This window comes from Pogona vitticeps, chromosome 3 (genome assembly GCF_051106095.1).
Source record: "Pogona vitticeps strain Pit_001003342236 chromosome 3, PviZW2.1, whole genome shotgun sequence".
Taxonomy (NCBI): Eukaryota; Metazoa; Chordata; class Lepidosauria; order Squamata; family Agamidae; genus Pogona; species Pogona vitticeps.
Window position 1 is genome coordinate 259,123,302 of NC_135785.1, and position 27,971 is coordinate 259,151,272.

The window sequence follows — 27,971 nt, forward strand, 5'->3', positions numbered from 1 at the left end:
TTCGGCAGCTTTTCCGGCTTTTCTTGTCCTGTTGTGGCTGGCTGGCTGTTGAATTTTATTTTCAGGAGTCAATGGATTTAAGTGTCTTTCGTGAATAAATAAATAAATAAATAAATAAATAAATAAATATCGCCGTGGGGAGGGGGGCAATGATAACTTCATCAATGGCCTAAGGGGGCATTTCTTTCAAAAAGGTTAAGAACCACTGTCCTTGATCATATGCCAAACTATATCAAAGTTGGTTTTGCATACCATCAATCACACCATCAAAGATCCTGAGTCCCAAAAATTAGGGAAACAAAATACCTCCTTTTCCCAAAAACGGAACTTTCACAGTTATAGCCCTTGTTAGTAAAGGTGAAAATCAAATAAAAACAAAGTAAAAATAGACGAAAACCTGACAGCTCCTTGAAGACCTAACTTTTCTGTGTTTTTTTTTTAATGTGAGCTTTCATGAATAAGTCCACTTCATCAGACATAAGAGAGGGAGATATCATGAACTGGATGTGTGTGTGTTCTGTGCTGTCAAGTTGGACTTATAGTGACCCTAATAAGGCTTTCAAGGTAAGTGAGATACAGTGGTGCCCTGCACCACAACGATAATTCGTTCCCCTGAAATCGCTGTTAAGCGAAAACGTCGTCCAGCGAAAACAGTTTCCCCATTGGAATGCATTGAAACCCATTTAATGCGTTCCAATGGGGAAATTACCTTGTCGTCCATGAAGATCGCCCATGGGGAAGCCATTTTCCGAGCACCAATCAGCTGTTAAAATGGCTGCCCTGCGAAGCATGGGTCTGGAAAACACAGCAGCCATTTTGCGGAGCCAGAAAACATTGTCACCTTGCAAAAAAATGGTTCACGAAGCACGGACCTAATCGACGTCCAGCGAAAATCCCCCAGTGGAAACATTGTTTTGCGATCACTATAGCGATCGCAAAAAAGTCACCATCCTGCGGATTCGTCATACCGCGGGGTCATCGTCTAGCGAGGTACCACTGTATTTAAAGAGTGCTTTTACCTGTTCCACTCCCTCAGCGAGTTTCCATGGCTGAGCAGGGATTTGGTCCCTATTCCTCATTTGTAGTCCATCACTTTATCCATTACAGTGGGGTCTCGACTTACGAACTTAATCCGTATTGGAACGCAGTTCTCAGGTCGAAAAGTTCTTAAGTCGAATCTGCATTTCCCATAGGAATGCATTGAAAACCATTTAATCCGTATCTGCTCTTTTCGTCCATAGAAACTAATGGGAAGCTGCTATTCCACCTTCTGCCACTAGAGGGGGATATTTTTTCTTTTTTCCTTTTAACCTAAGATGACTTAGCTTTTTTAAAAAGGGGAAAAAAGAGTTCGTAACTCGAATCTAAGTTCGTAAGTCGAGTCCATATATTCCTATGAGAGCAGTTCGTAAGTCGAAACGTTTGTATGTCGAGCCGTTCGTAAGTCGAGACCCCACTGTACACCACATTGGGAATCCCATGAACAAGATACTGGCCATTATATCCTTATTCCAGTGTCTTAATGAAGGCACGTGTATACTTGTGAAAGAACCATTGGATGAGTTGAAAATCTATCTGAATCTTTATGAAAAGCCTTTCTGCACCTGAGGTATTTCTCCATTGTAAAGCCTTTGCGTATCTGGCTAAGACATATTCTTGGACGGTTGTGCTTCTTCTTTCTTCAAGTTTGGCAGTATTGCTCTGTGTCTCGTGGTCTCTGAACTCTTAATAATTCCTCTTAGCTTTGTTGGAACACAGACTGAACATAGGCATACCTTTGAAAGTTATTTCTTTGTGGTCGGATGAAAAAAGAGGACAGGCTTCTGTACATTAAATTGTTTCGTAGAAGAGGGACTTTCAGCAGGTGCACCTTTAATACAAAACTACACCTGCTGACACTTTATCAAAGGGACAAGAAACTTGCCTTCTTTTGAATATGGTCACAAAGAACGAACATTTAAATGTATGCCTATGTTTATTCTGAGTCCCGGACATGAATCGCTGTACTAACATATCCAGAAATATTGGAAGGGAAAGCATGTCTTGTTTTTTTTAAAAAACCCTTGTGCCCAGGCAGTTTCTGCCCAGGATACATGCCTTAAGACTCCTACACAAACCAAATTTCACTCACCTGGAATAGGGCCTATCTTTCTTGGGCCTACTTCCTGTACAAGAAGGAAACTGTCCCAGTGCTCCATCGGAGACGGTGGTCCTTCTGGGAGGTACTGGCTCCTTATAGGGCAACCTCAAAGCACTAGACCTCCCACAACGATCTAGGCCTCCTTTCCTTGTTATACAGGAAGTAGGGTCAACACACTACCTTTCACTGATCTAGAACAGATGGCACCTGTTCTAGATCAGTGAAAGGTAGTGTGTCTCCAGGGGCAGTAACTCCCAGAATTCTGTGCATCTTTGCCTCTGTGCACAAAGTGGTTATAAGGAGAGCAATGCCATCTTTATGATGTGCAGTTTTGGATTTAGAGTCAGAACAGACGTTAGAGTTGTTCATTTGAAATGGAGTTGACCATTAGCAATGGAATCGTTCTTCAACAGTTAAACATATCCAGTTAACAAATTCGCTTCCTTTAATTTGGAAATGGTCCTCTGGAGATAAGCAGAGGCTTCCTTTTCAAATTGGCGGTGCAAACATTGTGGGTTTGAATGATTCTGTCTTTGGAGGGGAAATACAGTGGTGCCCTAATAGCAACGATAATCCGTTCCGGATAAATTGTTGCTATCTGGAAATGTGGCTATACGGGGCAAAAAATGCCATTTTTGCCGCCTCGGTAAGCGAGGAATCAGCGCGAAAACGCTGCGGGCGGCCATTTTCCTGATCCGGCAGCCATTTTGTAAGCGCCGATCAGCTGTTCTAAAACATCGCAATGCGAAGATCGGTAAGCATTTTGCTTACCGATCATCGCAATGCACTGTTTACCCTATTTAAACATCGCAATGCGGTCGCAAAAGCGATCGCAAAAAATGTGTCGCTATGCGGATTTGTCGTTAAACGGTGCACTCATTAAGCGAGGCACCACTGTATTTTGTCACCTTCTAATGGCAAAGCTAGCCTTTCAACTAGTTCATCCTTTAGCCTTATAAACTAAAATGACAGAAGGGGAAGAACCAGTCTTCCTTTCTTCATTGACTTTCAAGAACAGAGAAGGAAGACAGAGAAACGAGGGCAGAGCTTCACATTTTACATTCCGAGCTGCAAATGGGCTTTTCATAATGAGAGTGTCTAGTTCTTGTTGCTCTCAGTATAGATACATTGGTGTATCTTGAACTGAGCGAGTGATTTCTGTTTTGGTGGTGGGTTGGCCTGGGTGAGATTTGGGTGCATTCTAGCAATACAGTTCTGTGATGCCGTGCTGTTCAAATTAAGGTGTTTGTGACTTTTGGCATCTCCACCAGCCTGTCATTGGATAGCCCGGATGTATGTATGTACTAGGCCCTTATCCTTTAATACAGAAAGCAAAACCATTGGTTTCAATTATGCGTCTGTTTATTAGCTTCATGCCTTTGGGTGAGAGATTATAAGCAAACACAGCCAGACCTGTTTATTTAGTCTCCCTTTTGGCTTCATGCTGTCAACCTAGTTAGCATCATGTGCTGGCTCTCCGAGGCTCTGTGGTCTCCCAGCCTTGTTTTGATGTCAGTCGTTGGATCTCTGGGATTTCCCTTTACCGCCCACCATCTGCTGGCTTTCCAGTTCTAGGCAGGTAGAAAGCGTGCTTGCCAACATGACACAGTGTCCATGATAATCGCTCACTTGGAGGTGAATAGACAAGCAAGTACAAAGGGGGGAAAGGAAGCAGAGCAAATAAAGCAAGCAAAGGGTCGTTTCCTCTCCCTCCCCTCAAGAGCTGGCTTTTCCTTTAAATGTGTGCCTCTATAATATACACTCACCTACCTTAAAAAAAACCCTGAAAGGGGTCACCATAAGTTAGAGTTCGTTTGACAACACAAAATTATTTTTCTATCGTTATTTATTTATTTATTTATTTATTTATTTATTTATTTATTTATTTATTTATTTTATTTTATTTTATTTTATTTTATTTTATTTTATTTTATTTATACCCCGCCCATCTGGTCTAAAAGACCACTCTAGGCGGCTTCCAATACAGTAAAAACAGTGAAATAATACAAAAAACACAAACAATTACATGAATCATATTGTAATAAACAGAATACAACAATAGAATAGAAAATACATAAGGAGAGAATAAACAGAAAAGTCAGATATTAAATGGAGGAAAGGCCTGAATGTATAGCCATGTTTTTAATTTTAAAAGTGTCCAAAGTGGGGGCCGCGCGGATCTCAGGAGGGAGATTGTTCCAGAGGCGAGGAGCCACCGCCGAGAAGGCCCGGTTTCTTGTCCTTTCTTTCCGGGCCTCCCTCATTGTTAGGCTCCTCAGCCTCACCTCCTGGCTCGTGCGGGTGATCCGAGTAGATCTAGGTGGAAGCAGGCGTTCCGCTAAGTATCGAGGTCCTAAACTGTTTAGGGCCTTATATGTAAGCATTAACACTTTGAAGTCAATGCAGAAACGGATGGGCAGCCAATGCAGCATGGCCAGAGTAGGAGAGATATGTTGGTATTTTCTCACTCCGGCAAGGAGTCTGGCCGCCGCATTCTGCACCACCCGTAGTTTCTGCATCAGCTTCAAAGGGAGCCCCGCGTAGAGCGCTTTACAGTAGTCTAATCTAGAGATTACGAGCGCATGTAATAAGGATGTGTTATTAGGATGTGTTCTTGATCATTCTAGAGTGCCAGACACGTAACAATGGGCTCAAGCTACAGGAAGCCAGATTTCAGTTGAATATCAGGAAAAACATCTTAACTTTTAGAGCAGTATGGCAATGGAACCAGTTACCCAAGCACTTTAAGAAGAATACCAAGAAACTGGAACAAGTTAAGAGGAGAGCAAAAAGGGGACTGGAAACCAAGCCCTACGAGGAAAGATGGAAAGAACTGGGCATATTTAGCCTTAAGGAAAAAGGGAGATGTGACAGCACTTTTCAGATACTTGAAAGATAGTCATACAGAGGAGGGCAGGATCAGTTCTTGATCATCCCAGAGTGCAAGACATGTAATAACGGACTCAAGCTACAGGAAGCCAGATTTAGGCTGGATATCAGGAAAAATATCTTAACTGTTAGAGCTGTACAACAACAGAACCAATGACCTTAGGAGGTAGTGAGCGCTACAGTGCTGGAGGCATTCAAGAGAATATTGGACAAACACCTGTCAGATCTCCTTCAATTTGGATTCCTGAATTCAGGAGGGGTTAGACTTCCGATGTTCCATTATGTCTTTGCCGTCATCAATCCATCCCATTGAGAAATCCAAACTAAACTGTGCCATCCCTCACAGAAGCTGGACTGTGCACTGTTTAGTTCACTGAGTGATCAAATGTTCCCTTGCTAATGTATTAGCTAAACGAATCAATGTCCGGGCGTCACCAACACAAGCATGATACAGTAGAGGTTGTGCGCAAATCACAGCTTGCCGTTCACTAAATTATGAGCACACAATGCAGCAATACACAAAACGTAACTAAACACAGGTCACAATATTCCATACAACTTAGCTTGTGAAAATTCTGTATTTTGTATGGCAGACAAAAGAACCGAGATCCGTAATGGATCTGCCAAGTGAGAGAGGCCTTAATGACTGAAGTATCCATAAATAATTGAGTTCTCTCAGCTGGAGCACAGCAACCTTTGAACCTTCGTATTATTAATTTCATTTAATAAAATGTGGTACCTTCAGAATCAACAAGGGTTGTTCTCAGGATGCTGCTGATATTGGAACCGATTAATGCGCCCGTTGCTAACGAATGACAAATGGGGCCATTGTCACGCTGTCTCTGGCATGGCGCCTTACAGCATTACATAATCACTTGTGTATAAACCCATGAGTTTTGAGTCCTTCACATCCCTGCTGTTATGCATCATCATCAGTTCTTTCAAGACGATGGGGTGGGTAAATAGTGGCGTGCAGAAAGCTAGCTAGGGTTTTGTTGTTGTTGTTTTGGGGGGAAAAATGTAAAGGTCAATTATGCACGTTTGACTTGGATTGCTCCTGAGCCACTATAAAATAGCTGAAAATTCTGGTTGCTGAGGTTGAACAGCAGTGCCTTTTTTAAACACCCATGCATAATGCAGGGAGCTACCTATATATTATCCATTTAGTTGGGGCAGGGAGGCAGAATGCTCTTATCCTAGGCTGCTAGGTACATAAAAAAAGGGATTAAATTTAGAGATGGGGGCTTCGTATTCGTTTACAAATATGAAGCCTACTGGCACAGGTGGCCGGCTGAATGAACACCCACCCCTGGACCCTGCTGGACCACTTACTGCGAGGAGCATTGCTGATGTCATCTTCTGCACCCCAATCATGGCAGTCGCTCGGCTGCTGTGGCCCCGCCTCCCCGCTCACCCGTCCACTTTGGCAAGGGGGCGGGAGGACGAGTCTCCCTGCTTAGCCGTGGAGTGGCTGTGCGAGCAGGGAGGCGGGGCTACAGCAGCTGAGCGACTGCTGTGATGGGGGGGGCAGAAATCATGCTGCCACGCATGCCACGCATCGTGGTTCCGGAGGGGTCTTGTGGGGGTGGGTCGTCATCAAGCCAGCCCTCTGTCCCAGCGGGCTTCATATTTATATGCAATTATGAAGCCCCCGCCTTTAATTAATATGATTAGCGAACAGACAGTTGAATAAGCAAAGAAGCTGTTGTAATCAGGGTGTGTTTACATAATGGATGTCCGCACCACTTTCCTAATCATCAACCTAGGTGCAAAACCGTTCGAGTGCAAGATTGCAACTCGCGTTGATAAAAATCAGGGGTATAAAAAAAATCAAATTGATTAAAATCATAATCTAAATTTTTAAAAAATTGATTTTTAAAATTTAAATCATCTATAAATCATCTCAGGAGCTGGGCACGTATTTGGACCTGGGGTTGGGATTCGTGTGAGCCCTGTTTCCGATGCTTGCTGTAGAAGAAACTGGCAGAGGAGACCTCCTTATGGTGTAAGGGTGGGCCAAGTATGCCCTCTGAGATGTTACTGGACTATCACTCCCAGTGTTCTTTGCTATTGGCCCTGTTAGCAAAAGATGATGAGAATGTCAGTCAAACAACAGCTGTAGGGAATCATTTTGCCCAGGGTTGTGCACAGGGTATAAGAATGGTTAGACTCCTCTGATAACTTTGATTGAAAGGTAAGGATCAAAACTAAGAGACTCATGCTAGGTGGCTGCTAGAAATGGGCCGATTTGTGTTTGAGATCCCCACCCTAAGGATCCCCCAGGCTGACATATGATTGTGAGGAATTCTGGAAGTTGTGGTCTAGAACCACATATTTGTGTAGCTCAAGGGGCTGCGTGCAGCATGCAAGTCACACTCCGTTATGTTATGAGCTGGAGCATCTTCTCTTCCCCAGCGTTGGAAGAGTCTTACCAATACTGCAGTGACATCGGGCTTATTCATTCTCTTTGACAAATATTCTTTCCATATCTTCCAGACATCTCCATAGCTTCGTATATCATAAGCCTGTCTGAAACATAAGTTCAGCGGAGTCTAATTTCAGACAAGATGTGGTTGTGGTCTTCACTGTTCTATCAAAAGGCTGATGTGCACCAGTTACCTCATACATAATATCGGTGTGTGCATGTCCATCCATATATCTAGTATTTTTATTGGCAAGGGGACTTTACTGATAGGTGGCAGACGTTTATTAGGAAAAGGGGTATCGTAATTCAGGTTATCTGAATTTGCTGCCGAGGCTCACCCTAAAATGTCTGGGGACAGGTTGAAAATGTGGTTGCTTATTAGCCAATATTTGACAATTATGACAGCTAAAGCTATGTTCTGTCAGAAAACGGGTAATAAAATGTGACAAACTAGGGAACTCCTAGCTCAACAAAGTTCTACTCATGATTAAAGTTCCCCCAGGGATTTAGAGTCATCAGAAGTCTTTCTCTCGGTTCTGGAAGCCTCACAAGAACTTTTCGGGAGAGCACAAGAAAGGGCCTTCTCAGTGGCTGCTCTCTCCTCCAGGGGAAACCAGGCTGAATCCTTTCTTTCCATCCTTCTGCTGGCTGGCAAAGACTGTTTCCTTTAGACAGATTTTAAGCACCTGACAGCGAGCTGTTGCCGAAGTTCCTTTCAACAAGGGAGAGGTGTTGCATTTCATCCTTCCCCGGATGTGTTAAGAGAATTATCATTATTATTTTCAGTTGTTCCGTTAAAAAAAACACAACCCTGATAGTTTATTGAATTCTTCTAACATCAGTTGACTGGGCTTTTAGTGGTATCTGTTTTTATTCATAGTGTGAGCCACCTCAGCTGAATAGCTCAGTGGTTTAGATATCTGACTGCAGAGGTTGGGAATCTCTCTCTCTCTCTCTCTCTCTCTCTCTCTCTCTCTCTCTCTCTCTCTCTCTATCTATCTATCTATCTATCTATCTATCTATCTATTTTTATTTTATTAGATTTATACCCCGCCAATGGGCTTCTGTTTGGCTTCTCTACCACCCATCTGGCTACCAGGTCACTCTGGGCGGTTTACATATTAAGCATACACAGTTCGAAACCATAAACATAACCGTACAAAATCAAAATAAGGATAAGAAACCAACATTTTAAATAATAATAAAATTAATATAAAATAATATAAAGCAGGACAGCAGGACTGATAGTATACACCTGGATGGCTGAGAATCTTCACAGATATAGTGATAATAGAAATGTTAAGACCAATGAATGTATAATAATAATAATAATAATAATAATAATAATAATAATAATAATAATAATAATAATTTATTGTCATTGTAAGTATATACACATACAACGAAATTCACAGACACCCAGAGACCACACACATGCGCACACATAAAATTCCCCAAACACTCCCCGCCCACTAAAAGTCCCCCACTAAAAATACAAACATCTACACCGCAGGCCAAGTAACACAGTCCAACTAATTATTCACTACTGGTGGTCTTTGAGCTCATTATTAATTGCAATTATTGCTCTGGGATAAAAACTATTGAGAAAACGTGTGGTCTGAGTCTTAATTGTTCTATATCTTCTGCCAGATGGTAACAGTTCAAAAAAGTTATAAGCAGGATGGGAAGAGTCTCTCAGGATGCTATGTGATTTTCTTAGACGGCGGGATGTGAAGATGTCATCCAGGGTTGGTAGCTGGAGCCTGATGATATTCTGGGCAATTTTAATGGTTCTCTGTAGAGCTTTTTTGTCCGCTACAGAGCTACTCCCAACACTTATGATGTTGTAAGGTCGCATAGACATTTAATTCCCCACTGTGCCTCTTTGACTCAGTGATCCATAGGGTCCCATACAGGTCTGAAGTTGTAAGATTATATTATTCTTATATTATCATTTGTATACATGCATACACACACACACACACACACACATACATACATACATACATACATACATACATACATACATACATACATACATACATACATACATACATACATACATACATACATACATACAGTTGGGTCAAATTCATGTTGGTAGTTCCAGCCATCTCATCCTCTGTCGTCCCCTTCTCCTCTTGCCCTCAGACTTTCCCAACATCAGGGTCTTTTCCAGGGAGTCTTCTCTTCTCATGAGATGGCCAAAGTATTGGAGCCTCAGCTTCAGGATCTGTCCTTCCAGTGAGCACTCAGGGTTGATTTCCTTCAGAACGGATAGGTTTGTTCTCCTTGAAGTCCAGGGGACTCTCAAGGGTCTCCTCTAGGACCACAATTCAAAGGCATAAATTCTTCAGCGGTCAGCTTTCTTTATGGTCCAGTTTACCCATTGGCTATAGCCAAATGGGTCAGACCACATGATATGCACCTTTCCCATTAGCATATGGATCCATTAGTGTATGGATAAGAGTTGTGGCCTGTGTTTGTTTTCACCTTGACCAAGGGACTTGATGAAAATCTGGCGTAAAATTTACCAATATTTACCAGAGTTTTTCAAGAATTTGCTTTTTATCCCAGGAGGGGCTCTTCTTAACAACGTCTGCTTTAGAAATAAAACTTGCCTGTTATGTTTATACGGAATTCTCTGAATTCTAGTGTGAGGTGTGAATGTGGTCATAGTGAAAGGCTTTTATTTCCTGTCAGGAAACGAGTGCCATAATAGAATATCTGTGGGTGTGCCAGACTATTAAGTGGTACTGTTAAAACATATTTCAGACATTAACATATGCAGGAGTAATAGAAGATGTTGTAAAACCCATGCCCTTGGTTTTTAAAGGTGGACGTATGCAATGTATATGCAACTCATTAGCACATTTTAAAATTTATTTATTCAATTTATTCAATTTATATGCCGCCCAAACTACCCAGAGGTCTGGGTAGTTTCTCCAGGGAATAATCCCCTCTCAGCCGTAGGTTGGATACACAACTGTGGTCATGGCACAGTATTGTTTTCCTATCAGGTATGTCGCATACAGATGGAACTCACAACAGAATGTTTCGTTCCGAATTCCTTCATCACATTCCAGGACCTAACATTATTCCTGGATTTCTCAACATGCTCAGTCATCCTTGACCTGTTTTTTTTAGGCCCTCCCCTTTTCAGATTTTGTTCAAAATAGCTTGTACTCATTTAAATCCCTTTTGTGCATTGTGGATGCACAGGCAAAACTATCTGGCTGTGATTTCTAAGTTCCATAACTGCTTTCTAACGCTAGCCCCACTATATTTCTTCATTTTCCCCCCATCCTGAACCTGCCATGGTCTGCCACCTTCATCCTTTTGCCCCCTTACCCCGAAATAAGACAAGCATTATGGGATAAACTTGGGCCACACTTTATTAAATACTCATTCTTGCCCTCTGTAAAAGGAGGGTCCTGCCGTAGTGCAGAATTCAGGTTTAAGCACAGAGGTCTCAATGGACACCTTACAAAACAAATGCGTAACTCCCTAGTTCCAAGTTCTCGCGGCCGTGAAGACAGCGAGAACCCAGCCGGCCCAAATTTGACCACCCCCAGACCTCAAGCCACCTTCTGCTTGTCGACTATTGGTTGGTCCGGGTGTGGTCCCCGTGCATCTCTCCTCCCCCCCCCCAAGCACTGTAATCGGGGTCAGATGAGCTATACATTACCTGTGGTTGCGATGGCACTCACTGAAATCTGTTCTACCCGCACTACCTGCCTGTTGGAATCTATCTCTGATGCTATTTTCTTCAAAGCAACATGATCCAAGAAATGTTTCTGTGGTTTAAGGGACATGGGAAAGGAGATTTATCGGTTGGACACTATGCTATTTCTTTAGTGAAAAATCCCCTCCACTCGGTAAAGTAGTGGGTAACCATGGAAGAGGAAAAAAATAGTATACAGTACTGTGTTATTATTACCGTTTTGACTTCTCTACTGTCCCACAGTGCTAAAGCACTTTCTGGGTGGCTTGCAACATAATTAGTGCTCCCCCCCCCCCGAGTGCTGGGTACTCATTTAATCGACCTCAGAAGGATGGAAGGCTGAGTCAGACTTGAGCAGGCTACCTGAACCCATCAGGATCGAAGTCAGATTGTGAGCAGAGGTCTGACTCCAACACTGTTCCATGGGACTTGCTATGAGTGCTTCTATGTTTTCTTCCCATTGCTAATAGCATTTCGGAGCGAGGGCTGGTGATTTGTGTTGCGAAAAAGATGATGGGGCTAAAAGATTAATTAGCGATCTACATCCTCCGTCGTGGTCTCCTAGCCAAGCACAAACCAAGCTTGGCCCTGCTTGACTGCAAAAGCCAACGTAGTGTTCTGTGTTGAGTGGTATAATAGGTGTGTTGTGGGGGTTTTTTAATATAAGAAAAAATGGGGTATTTCCAGTTCACATATTATGTGAAGGGCTGAGTGCAACGTTCCTTCTAAGGTGTGCATGCACATTCAGAGTTCCCTCTAAGGTGTGCATGCACACTCTGTGTTCCCTCTAAGGTGTGCATGTACAGTCAGTGTTCCCTCTAAGGTGTGCATGTGCAGTCAGTGTTCCCTCTAAGGTGCACATGCACAGTGTTCCCTCTAAGATGTGCATGTGCATGTGCGCACAAGGCTTCATCCAGGTTGTGCAGGGGAAGCTGACAGATGGTTTGTTGACTTCTTGTTTTAGTTGAAGCCCCACCCTTCCACGCACACATGGGGTGCCGTGTAGCAGGAACTAAAATTAGAGAGAAAGTTGGTTAAGTATGTGTATGTTAAAAAAAACAGTAAATAAGGAAGGCCTGTTTACCCTCCTTCCTTAAAATCCCCTTTATCAAGCACTGTTTTTTTTAAGTCAGCATTCTTACCTTGCATTCCTGAGCTGACACTTTGATGCACAACTGAAGCAGCCGCTGATAAAGATTCCTTTGAAGTCTGATGAGAGGGAGCGCATGGCGCATGAGAAGATGGGGATGAAGAAAGCCAGCTCCCATGATCTTGGAAAATAGGGTTGTGAAGGGGCACGGAAAAGGAAAAAGCCATTGTCAGGAATCCTTGATGGCAAGAAAATAAAGCTTCCTCATTTTTCTAGCTGTGTGTTGCTCGATCGGCCTAACCAGAACTAGGGGCATGACAAGTTCTTGCAATATTTCTCATGGTTTGCAGTTTTTGAGTTCTCCCCCATGCAAAGATTTCCCACTAAAACTTCCCCCTGCAGCGGCAAGTTTTTCCAGCTTCTTGCAAAAACAAGACGCTAGTTCTGCCATTCCCGCCTCCCCACCTTCTTCCCTCCCATATGTTATATCTCTTGTTGCTCTTGCACAGGATCCGGTCCAATTCAGCACAGCTTAATGCCCTTTCTAATGAATCCTGTGCAGGAATGATGACTATTCTGTGCAGGACCTGTAACAAGGCTTCCTCTTTCTTCTGATAGAGGAAGGGGAGCCACAAAGCTCCAATGAAATTCTGCAAGATTACCTGTGAGATTTCTTTGGGGTGAGTTGAGGGGGGTACACATCGGGTGATGCTGAGCGTACCTTCATCCTTAACGCATGAGAAATGTCTCAGGCGACCAGCTTATGTTCGTCTTTCTTTTCAAGAAATCCAGCATCATCAGTCAAGGCCCTTTTGGACAACCTAGGTGAGATATTCACAGATCTGTAATTGATTCTTCCATCACATTACATTTGTCATAATACAGTGGTGCCTCGCTTAGCGAGCGCACCATAGAACGACGAATCTGCATAGCGAGGACGTTTTTGCTATCGCTAATGCGATCGCAAAGCGATGGCCTCTATGGCCGAAAATCGCATAGCGAAGGTCGGTAAGCGGTTCGCTTACCGACCTTCGCTTTGCGACCCGTGGATCAGCTGTTCGGCGGCTCCAAAATGGCCGCCGGAAGCCCCAAAATGGCCGTGCGCAGCGTTTTTGCACCCTCGCTAAGTGAGGGGAGGGCGCGAAAATGGCTGCCGGCCATAGGGAAGCATCGCTCAATGGTGAGTTTTGGGGCCCATTGGAACGCATTAAACCAAGTTTAATGTGTTTCAATGGGTTTTTTCGTTTCATTGAGTGATGTTTCCCGTAGTGAGGGTTAATCCAGAACGGATTAACCTCGCTATGCAGGGCACCACTGTATTAGCAAAGAGTCTTGTCATTCCTCAAAAAAAAAAACGGTTTCTTTTGGCACCAGCTTTTAGGGTCGTGTAACCCGCTTTTTTCAGCTGTGTGTTAAGATATGGTCTGTGGTCTCACCGAAAGAGTGCCGAGTAAAACAGGTTGGCCTTTAAGGTGCCCTAAGGTTATTTGCTTTTTTTCCTCCCTGCAACGGAGTAACAGGTGTTAGCATCCAGAATTTCTCAAAATTAGAGTCAGTGTGGTGTACTTCTCAGAATGTTAAAAGAGGACTCAGGAGATTTGTGTTCAAATCCTCACTCAGCCTTGAAGCTGAACAGGTGAATTTTGGGCCAGTCCCATTTCCCCAGTCTGGCCTACCTCATAAGGTTTTTGTGAAGGGGGGGCAAATCAGGAGGAGAAAAGCCAAGTATGCTGCTCTTCTCATGGGAGGAAAGGTACAAAAGAGTCTTGCGGTGTAGAGGTTAAACTGCAGTGCTGCCGGCAAGACTCTGTTCAGAGTCCAAGTTCGATCCCAGTGGGCTCATTTTCACCAGCTCGAGGTTGACTCAGCCTTTCATCCTTCGGAGGTCAACAGATTGAATACCCAGCTCGCTGAGGAAGCAGTGCGTAACCTGCATAATTAAAATTATAAACCACCCTGAAAGCACTTTAAGCGCTGTGGGGTGATATATAAGCAGCTCATTTTGCTTAGAAAATAAATCTGATAAATAAATAAACAGCCACAGAGGAAGGCGCAAGTTGAGTCATGGCGATGATGGTGGGGGAAGGTGTTCTTAACCTACATTTCTCCCACCTCCAGTTCCTGCTTGTTTTGCTGGGGAAAAATGTAGGGTGGTACAGTTTCCTTTTTTCGAAAAGTAACCAGTCAATACCAGTGTCCCCAATTTTTTCCTGGAAGGAAAATGTGGTCAGTTCAGAATCCAAACACCTCCTAGTGCTGTATGTACAATTCCAGCCTTTTTTTTTCTTTTTCTTTTGCTTCAAAATACATTATTCAGAATTTTGAAGCAGCAACATCCAGACAGGAAACATAAAAAAAGATAAACTCGAGCGACTATCGTGGAGTAAACACAGGGAAGCTAAATTGATTTCAAACAATTTCCTCTACACCGATGGCTCAGATTAATTACTCAGAAGATGACCAGTTCTTGAGATTTAATTGTAGATCTGGGGAACATAAAGATTCGGGGAAATACTAAAACGGTCTCGTGCGCTAGAAGGCTGTAACAGTAAAGTGACGAAAAGAGTGAGTGCAAACATTTCAGAATGCATAAAACTATTGCAGCTTTTTAAGGTTTCCAGAGTGTGGTGTAGTGGATAGAATGATAGACTAGGACTCCAGAACCCTGAGTTCGAATTACCGCTCAGCCATGGAAGCTGACTAGGAATGTGGAACTGTTAAAAACCACTCCTGAAACATCTCACTTACCTTGAAAGCCTTATTAGGGTTGCTGTAAGTTGGTTCTGGCTTGATGGCATGCAAGAACAACAATCGTAGGCTTAGGGCCCAAAATTGACAGATATGTTTATTTTCCTCCACTTGCTGGGAAGATAGTTCCCTTGGTGGAAGTGGTGACTAAATGTAAGGCTGTCCCTACGTTAGGTAGAATTCGAAAGCTGTCTCAGCAGATGATGAGAAGGGGAGGACATTGTGAAAAAACTACGAAAACTGCCACCTTTTGTGTGGGACTTCAAGAATTAGAAGCACCGGGTGGATTGTATTCGCGAAGGCTTTCACGGCCGGGATCTAATGGTTGTTGTAGGTTTTTCGGGCTCTTTGGCCGTGTTCTGAAGGTGGTTCTTCCTAATGTTTCTGAAGAGTGCTGTCCTCTGAAAATGCCGGCCACAGAGACTGGTGAAACGTTAGGAAGAACAACCTTCAGAGCACGGCCGAAAAACCCACAACAACCACCGGGTGGATTGTTTGTGTCTTTTTAAACAACCACTTAATCCTTCTGTGCTTGCTTGGTTTATGTGTTTGCTCAAAGGACAGCAATTTTGCACAGACCAATTTGGAGAGTTTGCTGAAACTGCAGAAACCCTTCTTGGTGGCGGCGAGGATTCCCGCTCTTGCTTTCTCTTGGGTGATGAGACCTCTTGAGAGGGTTGGAAATTCCTCGTGTAAAGATCTCAAAACTGCCTAATTTGACCAAATGTGATGCATATTTATTGGGGAGCAACAGTGAAAGAGGGCATTGTCTTCATAGGATACTTAAAAATGTTCTGACTGAACTCCTTGGTAAAGGTTCCCCCTGACATTTAGTCCAGTCGTGTCCGATTCTAGGGCGCGATGCTCATCCCCGTCTCCAAGCCGTAGAGCCAGTATTTGTCTGAAGACAGTTTCCGTGGTCACGTGGCCAGCGCGACTAGACATGGAACGCTGTTACCTTCCCACCGAGGTGGTACCTATTTATCTATTTGCATTTACATGCTTTCGAACTGCTAGGTTGGGAGAAGCTGGGACAAGCGACAGGAGCTCCCTCCGTCGTGTGGATTCGATCCTACGACTGCTGGTCTTCCAACCTTGCAGCACAGAGGCTTCTGCGGTTTAACCCACAGCACCACCACGTCCCTGACTGACTGAACTAGGGATAGCTTTTATCATTAGAGTGGGGTGGCCTCCTAGGTGAAAAATGCTGGGCAGCTGGGAATGGATGCATGTTGGACAGACTGAATCGTCTGCCTGTCTCTCTAATCTGAACACCAGTGTTGAAATACAACTCCTATGCAGGTCTGGTCAGCTTTTGTGAATGGAATGAGGGGGCCATCATTTTATCCATTGTCCCAGCAGCAATTTATTTTGAGCTCACCCTGGTCCTTATTAAAAGTATGCTGTTGTCAACATTTAGCACGACTGTCTGTTTGTATACAAATAGAACATTTCCAAAACTTTAATTAAAATTGAGATCTGTGCATAGCATCATCTGTGGAAGAATATTCAAAACTTCTTATGTGCTGTATTTCAATTAAAGTTTTCAGTTTTAATTAACATTTTAGGAGTTGCCTATTTGTGTATGATTGCAGAACAAATCCGAATTTTAATTTTTCAAATATTTATTGCATCTATGCATCTTTGATTATATTCATGATTTTCCGGAGCTTGCTTGCTTGCTTTCATTGCATTAGTTGTTGCGATTTTCACCCCAGAGAGCAGCCTCCGATAATCATACAGCATCACTTTCTGGCTGCTGGAAAGAGCTTTAGGCAGACTGAGTTTTCATTGCCCAAGAATGTAAATCCACCTTTGAAAAATAAGTCGAAATGCCTTCTCTTGCCCGCGAGTAGGGTGGTGAACTGGGAGAAGAGATCACTTTTACTTCTCACACACACACACACACATACACACACACACACGCCAAGCAGGGCAGAGGTGGGTAGAGAGGACATATCTTCAAAAAGCTGGCGGAACATTACATGTTAAGTCCTGTCACTACTGTTAGAAGACCGTACTCGGGCACCATCTGGAGAGAGGAAAGTCAGAGGGTTTAAATTATGTCCATTTTTACAGTTTCCTGATGGAGGGACATGTTTTAATGGACAGAAAAATTGAGACATTGGGCTGAGAAACACCCTGAAATTAAGGATGAGATATTCATTCATTCATTCATTCAAAATATTTTTGCCCTTCCTTTCCCCTTGAAAGGACTCAAGGCAGCTAGCAGAGATACCCCTGTGCTCATAGCATAAATCGCTGATGGAACAGTATAATGCAACAGAGGTACATTCAGGTGAGACTTTCAAGTCAAAGTAATGCTTAACGAAGACAGACTAGTGACCAGCGGTTAGATAAGAAAGAGGTCACCTCAAGACCTCTTTGATGGCTGCTCCATGATACATCCACAGGCTTTCTCTTTCATGGAGAGTAACAAGACCTTTTTCCCTCCATGAAACCTCCCACTTTCACTTTTTAAAATGACTTCTCACGTCTCTGCTTCTTTAGGAAAACACAGTTGAGAAAATCAGGAGCACCACGTCCTGTCAAAGAGGGCACAGGGTGGAACGCTGACCCTGCATTTTTCAAGAGAGGTCCTGATCCCAGCTGGTCCACCCTGCCATCCCCCACCCCCCCGTGAATTATCTTGGAACCACTAGATATGATAATCAAGACATCAGGGTTACTTGAACAGTAATTATCTGTTAGACATTTTTCGCTCGGCGTATGCTGTCAGGTCAAGAAGCAAACATGAGGACTGACATCTGTGCTTCATGGTAAATTATCATTCAATTACAGTGGCTTTGAACCCTGGTGAATGGTAAATTGAATCGTCTTTCCTGCATCTGGTTTATGCAGTAGGCAGGTTGAATAAATAGATATAGAGATAAAGAAATTGAGATATAGATATATAGATATACTGTAGATGGAGTTGAATTCCCAGCTTCTGGCTCCGCAGCCAAATGCTTAAACCACTGAGCTATCCAGCCAGCTACAGATACGGATATGGATAAGCAACGTGGTGGCGCTGCGGGTTAAACCGCAGAAGCCTCTGTGCTGCAGGGTCGGAAGACCAGCCGTTGTAAGATCAAATCCACGCGACGGAGAGAGCTCCCATCGCTTGTCCCAGCTCCTGCCAACCTAGCTGTTCAAAAGCATGCAAAATGCAAGTAGATAAATAGGTACCACCTTGGTGGGAAGGCCATGGCGTTCTGTGTCTAGTTGCACTGGCTACATGACCACGGAAACTGTCTTCGGACAAACGTTGGCTCTATGGCTTGGAGATGGGGATGAGCACCATGCCCTATAGTCGGACACGACTGGACTAAATGTGAAGGGGAACCTTTACCTAAAAGGCAAAAGTGAAAGAAGGTAAATGCTGACATAACAAGCCAAAGTAACATAATACCATAATAGTGATCATATTAGAAGGGGAGGATAGATGTTGGATATAATTTTATCTATCTATCTATCTATCTATCTATCTATCTATCTATCTATCTATCTATCTATCTATCTATCTATCTATCTATCTATCTATCTATCTATCTATCTATCTATCTATCTATCTATCTATCTATCTATCTATCTATCTATCTATCTATCTATCTATCTATCTATCTATCTATCTATCTATCTATCTGCCTGCCTGCCTGCCTGCCTGCCTGCCTGCCTGCCTGCCTGCCTGCCTGCCTGCCTGCCTGCCTGCCTGCCTGCCTGCCTGCTTGCCTGCTTGCTTGCTTGCTTGCTTGCTTACTTACTTACTTACTTACTTACTTACTTACTTACTTACTTACTTACTTACTTACTTACTTACTTATTACCTGTACATCCCACCATTCTTCTAATAAACTCAGATTAGAACTCTGGCGACCTGGGCTCAAATCCTGGCTTGGCTATAGGAGGTCCCTGGGAGTAGCAATAGTAAAACTATTTCTTATATTTTGCCTCCGAAACAGCAGGTTCACTGTAAATCAATACCCTCTATTCAGCACTGGTGAGGCCTCATCTAGAGTACTGTGTCCAGTTCTGGACACCGCTCTTTAGGAAAGATGCCAACAGACTGGAGTCAAATTCAGAGGAGGGCAACAAGTGTGATCAGGGGACTGGAAACCCAACCCTAGGAGGAAAGACTGAAAGAGCTTGGCATGTTTAGCCATGAGAAAAATAGACCAAAGGGAGAGCACTCTTCAGATAGCGACCTTGTGTCTTTTTAATGAAAAATGCAGTATAAAAGTATTTTAAATAAAATAATTTTAAAAACTTTAAATAAATAAATACTTGAAAGGTTGTCCTACAGAGGAGGAGCAGGATCTGTTCTCAATCGTCTCAGAAAGTAGGACACATAATAATGGACTCGAGCTACAGGAAGCCAGATTTAGGCTGAATATCAAGAAAAACCTCCTAACCGCTAGAGTGGTATGATAATGACCGTAGGAGGCGATGAGTGCTCCAATGCTGAAGGCATTGAAGAAAAAGTCAAACAACCCCCTGTCATTTCTGCTTTGATTTGGATTCATGCCTTGAACAGGGAGGTTGGACTTGATAGCCTTATAGACCCCTTCCAAATCCTACAAATCTATGATTCTGTGATGGCACTTAACATGACATGGACATTTGAGGATATCCGAGAAGTTGTTCCATTTCCCTATTCACAGTTCGGTGTAAAGAAAAAGATGTGGAAAACTTTGTAGCTCTTGGTGGGAGATTGTGTTTATCTGTGGTTGGAGGGCCAACTTCTGTAGTTATTAAGGGTGTGGGAGAGTGAAGTCCTAGCAGTGGTACAGAAACCAGTGGTAGATGGGACTAGACCAGGTAGAACAAAGAGCTTTCATGGCAATGACTAAGGGAGGGAATATTCCGCCCCGTCAAAAGTATGAGACTCTGCATTGATGTTACTCTGACATCCATATGACGTTCCTCCTATCTCTTTTTTTATATGGTGCTTTTCCCCCTGTAGTTTTCTGTTTCTTCTCCTCACTCCTACACACGTGATTTATATATACTGTTGCTTTCTAGTCATGCTGGATGTTAGCGCTTCAAATTTGCAACAGTTCATGGATAATAGTTTCTTGGTAGAAGTTTTCTATTGGCATTCAATTAGCAATAACTTGAAAAAAAATCACCTTCTGACATACAAGTTGATTTCTAAAAGATCTGTAGACAGAAGCAGACCTGAAAAAGAAGAGAAGTAGAATTTTTTAAAAAAAGGGAGAGCTTTGGATCCTGGTAACCTCCATGCTGTTTTGGACCAAAAGTGATGTGGAAAACTTACTCTGGTTGGAAGGGCTGTGTGTATTTATTCTTGGTATCCAGGCCTTCTGGCAAAAATGTGCTATCATCTACCAGCCCGTGATTATTATTGTTATCATGATTTGTGCCATAAGTAATAAATATAGTGACTAAATCTCAGTCAGTTAGGATGACCTATTCAGGCATTCTGGAAAGGGTTAATTTTAAAGCATGAGGAAGAAGAAAGTTCTTCCCCTGCTCTCCTGCCTGTTGCTGTCCCCCCATGGAAAAAAAACAGCATGAAGAGGATAACATCTGCTCCGTGCAGAGTTCTTAACCTGATCGGGAACCCTGATTCTTCAGGTTTTCCAACTGCGAAGAGCAGTGGTTTCCAACCTTGGACTACAACTCCCAGAAATCCTGATCAGTATAGCTAGTGGTGGTGGCTTCTGGGAGTTTTAGTTAAAGAGTATCTGGGGACCCAAGATTGGGAACTACTGGTGTAGAAAGACTCCCATGTGTAGCACAGTCTTTCCTATTTGAGCTGCCTTTCCATGGAGACAGAAGCCAAAATCCTGCTGGGTAGCATAGTAAATAACACTAGCGTATGTCCACTAAATCTGTGTGAATTTGGTGGATCAACTCCTCTGTAAATTTCATTGAGCAAGTCGTTGTTAGAATAAGTCCCTATGAATCAATGGAACTTACAGAAGAGTTGACTCACCACGTCCCCATTGATTCACTGGGCCTACCCTAGTGCAATTTACTATACGAAGCAACTGACTTTTGGCCAATCTCAGGTAGGACACAAGGCTAGAACTCTTCCCCTCTTCATACTTTCAAATAAACCCTCTTTTGAGTGCCTGAAGAATGTGAAGAACAATGCAGTTGGTGTAGTATACTTTTGAAGGACTATGTATGACTTACGTTTTTTAAAATGCACTAAAATGGTTTAGAAATAGTTCACTGCCTTCTTGAATCTTGCTTCTTTAAATCAGTGTAAAGGCAGAACAGGAGGTAGGATTCCTTCAGCTTGTTTGGTACAGCTTCAGTTATGAACTCTAAAGTTTGTAGCCCACATGGGTTTATTTTGAAGCAAGCTGCGAAATGTGATGCGTACATTTCTCCTATGCAGAACAAATTCTCCAGCCCGGCGTCAAGTCACGGTGAGGAAGAAACAGATATCAGGAAATATTTCCTTGAGACTTGCTGCCAAGTTTCTGTGCTGCAAATTGTAAGCAAAAGAAAAAAAGAAAGAAAGAAATTAAATAAGCCTCAGCTTTCAAACCAAGAGGAAAGCAACAGAAAGGTTAAACATTACGAAGCAAGGCAGGAAGGTTTTGAAGTGAGCAAAATATATGAGAGCTCGGGGAAAGAGCTTTTTGTAAGCTTGAATGCTTTAAAAATTGAATTTCTAAAATAATTCCTAGACTGTGTTATCAAGCCTGGCTTATGATAATCCCCCCAGAAGGTAGATGATCTATAGGCATTTAATGTATTCATAGAGTCTAAAGATTCTGCTGCACAGTGGTATTGGTCGAATTAAGAGTCCAGAGAGTAGGGAGTCCCCCAAGTGAGTATTAGTTCAGGAGGACAGGTGTTGATATAGTAATCCTTTTTTTGCAGAGAAATAGTCCGGGCAGTTTCTGCTCACCAAGCATTTGAGCCATATTTATCTACAGGTGTCCAGAAATGAATCCGCTGAGATTATGTTCTGCAATTGCATTAACAAAATGTAGATTTAGAGGAACTGTTAAGTTTCCTGCGGTAAAAGCCAAGCATTTTATATTTCCTCGGCGTCTCCAGATGTTGGGTAGAAGCTCCACAAGTCTTGTTTGCTAGCTATGAGTGGAAGGGGCGTGTAGAATACCAGAGATGGCAAGGGTGCTCTTGGCTATATAACCCAACTTTTCTCAATGGGGAACATCTGGAGCCAAGAGGTCCTTTGGAAATCATTGTTCAGTCTGTTCTTGAAGACGTCCATTGATGGTGAAGCCAACAGCCTTCTAAGTTCCATTGGTTGCATTGTTGAACTGCTTAAATAATCAAGACCTTTTTCCTGATGTTCTCCTAAGGGGACCCTTGCCATCTAGTCCAACATCTCATAGATTAGAACAGGGATGTGCTTGGTAACATCACTAAATCGGATGCCAAAATCTTCTAGATTCAAATGGACAACTCTCCAGTCACAACTGTCATCCATCGGGATTTAAGCAAAAAACACTTTTATCGAGTGAGAGATATGGGGACGTCTAATGTATTTTAATGGCTAGGAATCAAGTTAGGGTTAAGGTCACTATTTCCTGAGCCCTCAAAGAATTCCATTGCCACTCCAGAATGAGTCCAAGCCGTACGAGAAGTTTCTGTAGTGGTTATGTTAAATGAAATATGATCAAAAAGCATAACACCAACAAAAAGCAATAGGTTTTGTTTTATTTTATTAGGACAATTCTTGTCCTGGCAGAATTTCTTTATTTTCCTTTAAAATAAATCTAAAAGACAAACTGTACCTAGCCAGTAGCTAAAATTGCATTTGTTTTCACATCTTTAGGCAACAACAATGTGGCAGGATGCCTAGACTGTAGATTTAGTTTTGTGTAGATTCTGCGAAAAATAAACAAACCCAAGTCTCTAGAGCACTGGTTCTTAACCTTTGTTACTCAGATGTTTTTGGACTGCAACTCCCAGAAGCCTTCACCATCAGCTCTGCTGGCTGGGGTTTCTGGGAGTTGCAGTTCAAAAACACCTGAGTAACAAAGGCTAAGAACCACTGCTCTAGAGGACTAAAATGTCCCCATTTGATACATGAGAGTAAGATTTACTCTCTTTTGTTTCCTCATTCGCTTATGAATTCTGCACAAACATTTATATGCATTTTCATTCACGCCTCTCCTAATGGCTGCATCTTTGTACTCAGTTTTATGCAATATCTGTATTTATTTATATATAATTTTGGAAATTTTGAATTGTGGTGCTGGAGGAGGCCCTTGAGAGTCCCCTGGACTGCAAGGAGAACAAACCTATCCATTCTAAAGGAAATCATGTAATTGTGCAACCAAATTTCAGTCAGTGAGCAAATGCAGGGAGGTGGGCTCTGAGCAAGCAAATCCGAGAGGCCCAGAATAACAGCTCGAGATTGTCCTTAGTTTTTGCACAAATGCAATAACAAAGTGAACCCCTGTTCCTTGTAGAGAAGTAGGAGGGGACAGGCTGTCTCTGATCACCTGACTCCAATCGGGAAGCTTCTGGCAGAGCTTCCAATTTGCTGACTCATCCAGGTTGCTGCTACCAACCACGACCATACCACGGTGACCACAAGCACCACCATCACTTGTTCTGGTGACCCACTGAAGGCAGCACGCTGGATCCTCAGGACTCGTGTTACAAAGCCAGTTGTGAACTACCAAGTTACAGAGTCTCAGTTATGTCTGATAATAAGTTGTCCAACGGCACAGTGAAACTCAAAAGTAAAACTAGGTGCATTTTCTGGACAGCTCTGAATGTCTTGACTGCATGATCTTTCTCGCCTCAAGAACCAAGCAACTTAATAGGGACAGTGTAGTGCTTTGCCCTTGGAGCTTCCTTGTCTGCTCTCTGGGCATAAGAGGTGAATTAGTGTAAAATTAGATTGGTACTGTCTTGCCGCTCTTAAGTGCTCTCTGGTCAATGCTGCCATGTTCCTGGCGGAGGGTCACTGGGTCGGCATTATTAGCATATGGTTTGTATGGATCATCACCATTGACTTGCAGCAGGGGGAAGCGTTCCCCCCGGGAGGCTTTTAAAGCAAACTTGATTTTATTCAGCTTATGGAATTCGATCGTCATTATCCCCGTGCCTAACCAGAGAGCTTGTTGTGTTTACACAAGAGGAGGCCAAAGGTCAAACACAGACAACAAGAGCCAAGGCGCTGGAAATCAATATCTTTCAGCTTGACATCTCTGATTTCTTTTTTAAAGCCAACACAGTGGATGCTGGTTCTTGAATTAATGCAAATTACAGCATATGTCAATATGAATCAAACATTGATTTCAAACCCTGTTCCATTCCCCTTTACACAGCAGTGATGGGGGGGGACAAAGGCCCCCCATGCTTTAGAATCACAGAATTGTCAAACTGAAAGGGATCCCCCAAGCATCATCTTAGTTCAACAGCCTCCTAACAAAACTACCGTATTTTTCGCTCCATAAGATGCACCTTTCCATAAGACGCACCAATTTTTTAGGAGAAGAAAACAGGAAAATATAATCTGTTTTCTTCGCTCCATAAGATGCACAGACTTTCCAACCCCCCTGTTTTGTGGGGGGAAAGTGCGTCTTATGGTGCGAAAAATATGGTAATCCATATGTAAAGCATCTCTGGAAGAAGATTAGTTAACCACCTTATGGGTTGTCCATTCCATATTAAGCAGCTCCTATCAGTAGGAAGTTCTTAAAAGTTTTGTCTCTTCTTTGGAAATCAAATCTAATGCTTTGGAGAAAAGTATTCTCTCTTATTAGGGGTTACTACTTTGTCCCCATTTGTTCTCAAAATATTATTTATTTCAGTGACTAGCTTTGGCAAGCTTAAACATTCAGTTTCCCACCCTCCGGCTTCTGGAAGGCAAGCATGACGCAAGTTATTTAGCTGCTTAAGGCAAAGAACAAACTGGCACCGCCATCTCCACATACAAGACCTCAGTGGATTAGCAGTTACCGTATTTTTCACACCATAAGACGCACTTTCCCCCCACAAAACAGGGGTATGGAAAGTCTGTGCGTCTTATGGAGCGAAGAAAACAGATTATATTTTCCTGTTTTCTTCTCCTAAAAAAATTGGTGCGTCTTATGGAAAGGTGCGTCTTATGGAGCAAAAAATACGGGTAAATTGTATTCCCATAGCTTGTCAAACAACATAATACAACCTATTGTTAGACATGAGAGCTCCCCAAGTGCTGATTGTCATAGCAAAAAACATTTCACAACTCCCGTACCTTGTTTTGTTTTGTGATTGGTCGTCAGAGGGCAAACACTGGCTTCATTTGCAAGTATAATCATGGAGCACAGTGTCTGGAATGGTAACAGAATTTGAGCTTCTAATGATGATAACGATAGATGATATCTAATGATATATGTTCTAATGATCTTCTAATGATCTATAAGGCACTAGCAGCTTGACAGGGCTCTCATATCACTGCAGAGCAGCTGGCAGATTCAGAGGCTGAGGACAGAGCTGTGAGATACACACAGTTCTGCTCTCCGAGAGAGGGAAAATCTCATGTGGCTGAGGATGGAAAGCTGAGAGCCTGCCATCACAGTCTCTAGCATCTGCTTCTCTCACCTTCCCTTACGATGGGCCTGCTTTTATTTTGGGGGAGGTGTGTCGTTAGAAAACAGAACAAATGCACAGGTAGAAAAGGGCATGCACATGAACACTAAGGTATCAGGTAAGTGGCATCCTGCAATTACTGGTACCTGTTTTCAACAATGCTTATACAAAATTGTATTGTCCAATGATACCTTTAAGAACAAATGCTATCTCCATTTTGAACTGGAGATTCTGGAATACAGGACTATCCCACAAAACAGAGAGCCCGCCCTCTGTGTTCCCATAAAGAAGACAATGGGGAAGCTCCAGTAATCTGTAATTTTATTTTCTTTGCATGTGAACTTGCACCTCCCAGGTCTGCATCTCCCAGATCAAACTGGACTTCACACTTTAGTGTTTATTCTTTTACCAAATGTTTCTCGGCAATGAGAAAAAAATTGTACACAAATGGTTTTAGGGAAATGATACAGAAACACAGACTCTCTTAGGAAAAATGATTTCCAAAATTTGTTGTTGTTTAGTCATTAAGTTGTGTCTGACTCTTCGTGACCCCATGGACCAGAGCACGCCAGGCCCTCCTGTTCCACTGCCTCCCGGAGTTGGGTCAAATTCATGTTGGCCGTTTCGATGACACTATCCAACCATCTCGTCCTCTGTCGTCCCCTTCTCCTCCTGCCTTCACACTTTCCCAACATCAGGATCTTTTCCAGGGAGTCTTCTCTTCTCATGAGATGGCCAAAGGATTGGAGCCTCAGCTTCAGGATCTGTCCTTCCAGTGAGCACTCAGGGTTGATTTCCTTTAGAATGGATAGGTTTGTTCTCCTTGCAGTCCAGGGGACTCTCAAGAGTCCCCTCCAGCACCACAATTCAAAATCATCAATTCTTTAGCGGTCAGCCTTTTTTATGGAAATGGTAACTGTCCAGTTACCACTCCATAACTGTTGACTGAAAAGGCTTTTTGAGAAAACACATCGAAGACAACATAAAGTTAAAATACTCAGTTTTCAATCAATAATTGAACAGCTTTGTTTCCCGTCCCAAGACTTTTCGACTCTTGTTTGACACGTCGTTCTGTGGCTTTCCCTTAGGTTGACCCGTATAATAATTGGAATTTCAATTATTCATTTTCAATTACGAACATGACACGATTATCACAAATGTCATTAAGTATTAAATTATCCCCTAATGATGGATAGATGGAACAGTAGACCCTTCTCCAATTCATCCAACCACCTCTCCAGCCTTTATGTCAGTTACTTAAGCAGAGGTCCTTATCACAGAGTTTGTAAAATATTACTTGTACATACACAATGTACATTCAATTTACACATACAAAATGTACCCATTCCTGTAGAGATCTGCTATGACAGGGGTCTCAAACTCAATTTACCTGGGGCGGCTGGAGGCAGAGTCTGGGTGAGGCTGGGCTGCATCAGATTTTCTGCCAAGCAGAGCAAGAGCCCAAGAAAGCCGCCCAGGAGTTTTCTTAGCCCGGCTGGGGCTCCAAGCAGGAGGAGGGGTGCACAAGCCCTCCTGACCAGCCACGACCCCCTCTGGCTCCTTCTTCACTATTACCACCACCACCACCAGCATGACGAAGAAGCAGAGAAGGGAGGGAGCGCCAGCGATGCCTAGCCGGGGGGGAGGGGCACAACATAAAATTTTTAAAAAACCTCCCAGAATCACCTTGCCAAAGGAGAAAAGCCCCCATCGGTACCTGCGAAATTAAACAGAATGGGGCAGCAACCCACAGATGCTTGCAGGTGTGCGTGCACGCACAAACACACACACACACACACACGGAGGTCCGGCAACCTTCCTCTGAAGGCCCCCCTAAAAAAAAGGCGCACTCAGCAACAGCAGCAGCTACCCCCACCACGACAGAGGAGCAAACTTTGTGAGGCGAGCCCAGGCAGCCTCCAGAGCAGAGGTGGCTGAAGCAGGACGAAGAGGAGGAGGAGGAGGAGGAGGAGGAAGAAGCATCGCCGGTCGCTGAGATGGCCGCTGGCCAGGCTGGTGCTGGGGGTGCTGAGAGAGAAAGAGCCTCGCTCTTTGAGGACAGGCTGGGATGCTCTCAGGCATCGCTCGGCGGCAGCTCAGGCACTCAGGGAAAAGAGCCGGCAGTGCACCACACTCATTGGCTCTCCCCCAAGACAGCACCTCTTCCACCCTCCATCCCAAACTGCAGCCTGCGCGGGCTGACTGGCAGGCTGCAGTTCTGGATGGAGGGTGGAAGAGGTGCTGTCTTGGAAGAGAGCCGGCGAGCAAGGTGAGGCTTTTTTGATTCTTGACAGCAGAGGACGTGTGGGCGCTTCGGGGGGCAGTCAAGGCAGGGGCCACAAACTATCATCTGGTGTGCCACAAATGGCCCCCGGGCCGCATGTTTGAGACCCCTGTGCTATAATATGGACCTTAG

The 27,971-nt window shown here is 43.4% G+C and overlaps 1 long non-coding RNA gene across 2 annotated transcripts in view; it reads left to right on the plus strand.

The window, feature by feature from the left end:
* The window catches only part of LOC144588098 (uncharacterized), a 689,650-nt gene that overhangs the window by 561,861 nt on the left and 99,818 nt on the right, over positions 1–27,971 (plus strand). The window lies entirely within an intron of this gene.